Here is a 7,485-nt window from a genome sequence, read left to right on the forward strand (position 1 = left end):
TTTCCAAATCTGCGTAAGGCTGTCAGCAAATTGTTTTTCTATTTGCGTAAAATGTACCAAAATGCGTACAAAATTAACATGACTACATGTAAGTACCTATATATAACCGCTGTCTACGCGATATCGAAAACCGGTTCAAAAGTCAATGAATAAAGTGTTCAATAAAGAACATCAGTGACAATGTTTTTTTCTTTGATATTAGTTTCACAATTTGTTCTATTCTATTTTCTGCCGACGATTTTCATTTCTTACTAGGCCTAATTATTTAGACTACAACTTCCCACTATTGCCTTCGCTCCTTGACCTATCATCGCTGCTCTGAAGTCAAGTTCACTTAGTCTCGGGCCCTCCATGGTTATCACCATCAGATCATTTAGATCAGGCATTGTCACTTAGACAGCTACGTTTCGATTTTGTAATCCTGTTTTGGGTACTGAACCCACGCGCTCACGCGGGACAGATGAGACTGGAATCACGGCTGCAATTATGGCCAATTTTGCAATAATCTGGAATAAGTTTGCAGACCGGCATAAAACTATTATTTTTAAGTTTGCGTAGCATTAACTTAAACTTGATATTCGACTAGGAGATCTTCAGGGTTTACAAGTATGCATTGGCGCAGCGGAAAAAAAAAAAACATTTTTTTTGCAATAACGACGAACTCTATTGAACTTGTTACATTTTTATTGGTACAGACTTGAAGGAAAACGTGATTGACAGGATGTAGGACAAAATATTAATATTACTAAATTAAGAACATTTTTATCTGCAAACAATTTATTTTTATAGTCTGGATAAACTTCACATTGAAGGGAAACTACGTGTGCTCATGTCTTTGTTACAGAGACTGCGCTTTTTAATGCGTATCGGATTACGCAGACGTCATTTTACTTTGCGTACTTCAAAGTAATAACATGCTTGAAATACGCAGGATTTTGCGTTGACGGAAGCTCTGTAATAAAACTATTGATAATATTATTAAAATTTTACTTTTTCTCAGTATTTTTTGCTAGACATGGATATATTTGTCTAGCATATTCATAAAAAAGTAACAGGTCCTCGTAACGCCAGCACGCGTACGCCTTTTCAATAAAAAAGATATCGATTTCAAGGTACATTGTCTGTGCTTTGTCTGTAAAACACGTCCGTGACTGTGTTTTTAATATTTTGTTGGGCAGCAAAATAGACGACAGTCAACGCTGCCTGTATTTCCATTGTAAATCTCTGAAAATCACAAGTTCATATTGGAAGGTGACTGCGTACGTACGTACGCTGTTTTGAGGTCTCCTCGCCAAGTCGCTGAACTTGACATATTTTCACAATGTCAACCGGGTATCTATCATAAACAAACGCATCTGCAACCCGTCATCCGTTTGTAATCACACATACATAGCTTGGACCGTTGACTTGAGGCACCTCCATCCTTGGACAGACCATGAAGTAATCGTACAGTGTAAGTGTAACTTTCATGTGTAAAAAGGTCACGAGCGTTCATTGGCCGTACGATCAATTATGTCAGCATATCTAATAACGTTAAATCATGGCTCCGCCCTCGGCCCCGCTTGGCGGCTACATTCAAATTTCGCAAACGGCCCTAAAGATCCCGGATGCTGTCGATTCCGCTAAGGCAGCATCATTTCATAGGCGATATATACCTTCTCGCAGCCCCAAACTTCACAAATTTTCCGTCTAAGTGGCCAAAACTAGGTAGATTTGATGGCTGATTTATGGACTTGCCAACACCGGGAGAATTTTGAGAATCAACATGCAGAAGTGAAGAAAACGGAGGTAATTCATAGGTATGTCAGTTTACTGTCGAGTGGAGCTGGCTACCTTCTCATTATATACACTGTGTAGTAACTCTCGCCGTAGACTGAACCTGGGCAATGGTAACTCTCGCCGTAGACTAAACCAGGGCAATGGTGTCACTTGTATATTTTGGCATAGATTGTGAAACTTTATGAGGGTTTCCAGAGGGTTGTTCACATAAGCACATTACAATGTGTAAAATATGACTTTATTAATCATAATCATAATTTATTCATAATCATAATTATCAAAACAATGGAGTTTCCAGATGGCATCTACACAAACTAGACGACATTGTGTGTAAAAAGTTTTAATATTCTGTAACATTCATATTAATAATTTATTAATATTCATAATTATTTTTTATGATAATAATAGGAAAAAATCATCACAAATTCTGCCTACTGGACCTGTGGATCGACTGCACAACATCCTGTTCATAGACACGTGCATGCGGGTATACGGTAATAATGTTTTCGGATTACAAGTTATTTCGGATTACCCGCAAGTCCATTTTTAGAAATAAAAGTGTTACAACTATTTTGAGAAGAATTCGTCAAAAGGGTTTTAAAGTACTTTTTACATATTGATAGCGAGATTCGATGCAACTAGAAGTCTGCAGGGAGTCAGTATGTTGCTGTAAAGTGACAAAGTTTCGAATAGAAATCCGAAACACATACCGCTGCAGTTCCAGACTTGACAGCAGTTGACATCACAGAGTTGTTTACATTCCGCAATTGTCCGTGTATCTCCGAATTTTCCCTCGTTTTTGCAGTTTTTTAACCGTCGGAATATTTTCTGTGCGAGGAGTGCTCCATGATTCGGTAAAGTATGTATGTTAACTACTGAAATGTTGTTGTTTGAAAACTGTGAACGGCCAAATTTACGAGGACAGCGTTCAGCTTTGTGTAAATGCATGTCTACCTTACCGCTTCTGACTCCATCAACCGATGGATAGTCCCGATTTATCGCGAAGTTTCTCCTGACAGCGAAAGTCTGTGTTACAAATGTATTTTTCTAGTACTTTGCGAATGTAAACATGTGTAACTTATCCGAACTTTGCTGTTTCTTAGGCTAAAACAGTGCCAAAATGTAAGACGTCATGTATTTGAGCTCCCATGGAGTAGTCATTTTTTGTGTTCCCTGATTTTCGTCAAATGTTGCGTGACAGATGAAATAAAGGTCAGATTTTCGTTTCGCAGGACTGGGGAAGTGTAAACCTGTCTAACTTGTAAATGTTTGTTGTTATCGGATATTTTTATGGTAGGGAATGTAAACTTATATTGTCGATATCTAGCAAGAGTTTTCTGTAGCGTCTATGGCTAAATGTACAATGTTTTTTTCGTCTGGTTTTTTCCCGTTGGCTTCGGCTTGAATCCAAAATGTGATCTTCATCGTTACCAGAACATTCACCATGACTAGTATCAAAAAACCCTCAAAATTCTCTGTGTCATTACTCGGAACGTGCCATGCAAGAGCAAAGTGTACATATTCAGAACGTCAGTTTGATCGTTAATGAGATTCAGTGTTAAGTACGAAGCATTGTTGTCGGGGACCGCTTGGCAAATAAACTTTAATGTATTCCAAGATAGATGGCACAAAGAAACCTCAGCAGTTGCCTGTCCCGTTTTTCTCGAGGGTCTATGCTTTAATGCAGCCAAAAACCTAAGAGATTTCAATGAATTGGTTTTAGAAAACGTTTAGCTACGTATGGAAGACCGGTGCACGACATGCGACATGCGACCTGCGACTTCAAAACTGCGACCTGCGTCCTGCGAGTTTGAAACATACGACCTGCGACTTCGGCATTTAGACCAAGGTGTAGGCCTAACCTGCGACTTCACAACAGCGACCAGCGTCCTGCGTGTTTGTCAAACTGCGATATCAGTCTTGATTTGTTCGCACCATTGCTCTGAACACGAGCCTGAAAAACACGAGGGACACCATTGCACTATATTAAAACAGCCGGTTTACCGCATTCTCGCGACCAGAGCATTATTTTCGCACCGCTGGCCTACGCAAAAATCGGCCAGCGAAAGAATTCAACCAGCGATAGAAGTGCATGAAGCTGTGACGGAGAGAATTCCACAAACGAAGAGCACAAATTTATTTTCCTTCTTACGAAAGGCAAACCGATCTGAAATAATGCAATAGCAATAGGGTTTTAAACGTCTACATCAGTGTTTAATAGTTTCTGGAACTTTTCTGCCTACATGATCTAAAATATTATATACACACAAAAAATAATATGTACATATTATAGTATGTACATATTAGGCTTAAAGACTGAAAATAGGATTGTAGGAGGGTTTAATTATGTCCTGTTTTACAGTTTTAACTCGCGTTATCTATAAAGAACTTGAGTCGGTCTCTGGCTATTCATGGTTAGCAAATATGTTTGCACTTCTGTCAATATCAGTATTATTTTAACTGCTTTACTTTGCATATGTTATTTGTGTAGACAAATGTAGTCCGAAGTTAACCAGTAAGAATATTTTTATTTACTGAACAAAAGTTGGATCAATTCGATTTTTTGACGAAAAGTAAAAATGAAATTAGACGAAAAGATGGCAACATCCGATGATCAATCACTAGAGAATTGGAACAAAACTGGAAATGTTAGAAAATGAACGACAATAACTGAAAATTCTAATTTTGCAATGACACTGACGCAGTTATGATACAGGGGGGACAACTGATGAATTAAACAGACAGCTAGATGGTTATACCACAGTGAAATGAGGATAAATACCAGAGATTTCTAAAAATCAAAAAGTTTGTCGATAACATTAGGAAAGAAGCGAGGTAAGGCAGACGAAGAATATCTAAAATAATTTGAAATTATAATATAAACATATAAATGCCTATCACGTAGCATATTATTTTCCATGCATTAACACGGACTGTCAACATTTCCGTCATAAAATTCTCTCTCCAGATGAAAATGAGTGAACTGGTGTGTACATGAATTGAGTTTTGCCAGACTTGGTGAACGATTTACCAAAGCGAAAGCAATGGCTTATTAATTGATCGATGTTGAACGTTAAATCTCCTTTCCACGTTTTACCCTTTGAGCGCTGTAATTTTCTCCCACCAAAATTTTAGTGCAAAATTTTACCAATTGTATGATTTTTCTGTAATTTTTTGATAATTTTGGACCAAATCGACATCACATTTCATTGGCTACAGGTTAGAAAAATTGACAGGGGTTTATTATATAAAGGGGACAAAAATAGACTTTGGCGCTCAAAGGATTAAAGTTCACGCAAGACGCCTCCAATCTAATACTGAGGAAAACACCATGAAACGTTACGTGTTGTTGTCGCATGTCGCAGTTGTGAAGTCGCAGGTCGCAGTTTGACAAACACGCAGGTCGCTGTTGTGAAGTCGCAGGTTACACGTAGGTCTAAATGCCGAAGTCGCAGGTCGCATGTTTCAAACTCGCGGGACGCAGGTCGCAGTTTTGAAGTCGCAGGTCGCATGTCGCATGTCGTGACCGGTCTTCCATAGGCTACGAAACATCGGCCATCTTTTATAAATATTGGGAAAAAACAGCAAAGACTTGCATGCCTAAAACTCTTTTTTCCAGTGTACTTGTAAAATGAATGAACCTTATTGACCCCCATGTCAATACAAAGTGCAGAAAATTGTTGGTTTTGTTGCTTTGTCTTTTGTGCCGTGTCTGAACTTTTTTCAATATGGTGGGTCCTTTGTATAGATGAGTTCGTTGAGTGTCATGTGGAGTGCTGTGGTTATCCATAGTCTGCAAGGAAAGTTATACCTGAGTTTGAATTTTCCAACATGCAGAAATTCTTGTTTAACTTGAGATTAATATCTAAAAGATACCTGATAAAAACCGTTTCATACTCATGTGGATGTATTAAATTAAGTGATATGAATTTGTGTCAAAAAATGTTGTCTCTCTTATGTCAAGGAAGAAGGGGCAAGTACTCGGCCGTGTGAGGGCGTTTTTGGTTATCCCAAGGGAGAAAAAAAGCTCCGCCGGCACTTCAGCAGGTAAAAAGATGTCTCTAAAGGAAGATACCGATACACGATGACATTAACAATTTGAGCATTTTATTTCACACTCTAGCTCTCACAACACAGATCGAGTCTGCCATGATGAGTGTTCTGCTTTAATCTTCAGTTTAAGGTAGTATGCGCCTCAAAAGTGAAAGACTTAAACTTTTGCCCAAACTTTCCTCAAAGAATATTTCAATCATTCTCTTTCAAAATCAAGAATAAAAATCAGGGGTCATCATGCGAATTTTGGAACTAGAGAAACGAATAACCAAGATTTGCCGACATTTGAAATTCAAAATAGTCCTCATCTCTGTGTTAACTCTATGGAGAAAAATAAAATTTTCAATTATCGAAAAACTAATCCGGTGAAAAGTTTTCTTACACCAAGTGCTTTAAAGACGAACCCCAACATGGTAGATAAGAAAATAATTGAAACAGTTTGAGGGGCCAAATATCTGTCCCCAGGCATGATCTACCTCAATAACCTGTGATGTGAAGACTCTCTTCATATCATTATATGAAAGTGTGACAGCAGAATAATGGAACAGATATTGTATATCGCTTTTCAATAACACAGTCATAATGAAAAACAATATTTTCAAGAGTTGTGTTTGTTTAAACAACGAGGAGTCAGTTTACAGCTAATTTTACCATCAGCTGCTTGTAAATTTACTCTGTTCACAACATAGTAACTGAACCAATGCATCTGTTCGTCTTTAAAAGTCTTTAGAGAGGCAATCGTAATGGGCTTGACAGCAAGAGAATTGGTGAATATATTCCTCTTCACATGTTGTGCAAGTATAGTATGAAAGATATTTAATATGCATTTTACAGTTTCTGTGTGAAGAATCACAGTCATTGTGAATGTGTTGTTTCTTATTGTGTCACATTTCACCAGGAGTACAATAAGTTTTTGATTGATCTTGTCAAAAAATTGATACATATTTTGGTCATGTGACATGTCTGTTGCCAAGGGTTCTTGGATGGTCCAATCAAAAGCGTCGATTTTGTATGCAATCAAACAGTCCTAGCACATTGTCGCATCAGCAGGGAATATTGAATTTTAAAGTTGTCTCTTTGTTAATATATTTTTCAGCTTTTCAGAGATGACGTCTTCATTTGATATGCCCTTCTGACATAACAATTACCACACAATAGCGCTGTATATATCCGAAAGATGTAGCCAGCAACTCGCTTTACTGCTAGGGGAATCGGTGTATTGTATGCACTGGAAGGGAATTTGACCTTTTCTGAAACAGAAATCTTGAAAGATACATTTTGAGTTTGCGTCCCAATTTGCATTCTGTTTGTAGATTTGCGTCAACTTGCACTGTATCAAAATGGCAACTGCGCATACATGTGCAGTTGCCGTAAGTCAGCACGATTTACATGTAAACACTTCAAGTGGACACCAGTGCATATAAACTTTGTTCTCAGAACGTGTTACCACCTGTGTATCACATCATTTTTATCAAATTTTCAACACCCCATTTACATCATAGCACTGTATTTTGAAAGTCAGATTTAGAGAATATCACCATTTTTTAGTTCAGATGTTCAAGAGTTTGGTGTTTTGTTAAGCTAGCATAAGGAATGAAAAGGATTAAACAATTTTCCATTATCTCACTCAAACAAAGACAACACAACTCTGGC

The sequence above is a fragment of the Ptychodera flava genome, chromosome 9 (genome assembly GCF_041260155.1).
Source record: "Ptychodera flava strain L36383 chromosome 9, AS_Pfla_20210202, whole genome shotgun sequence".
Taxonomy (NCBI): Eukaryota; Metazoa; Hemichordata; class Enteropneusta; family Ptychoderidae; genus Ptychodera; species Ptychodera flava.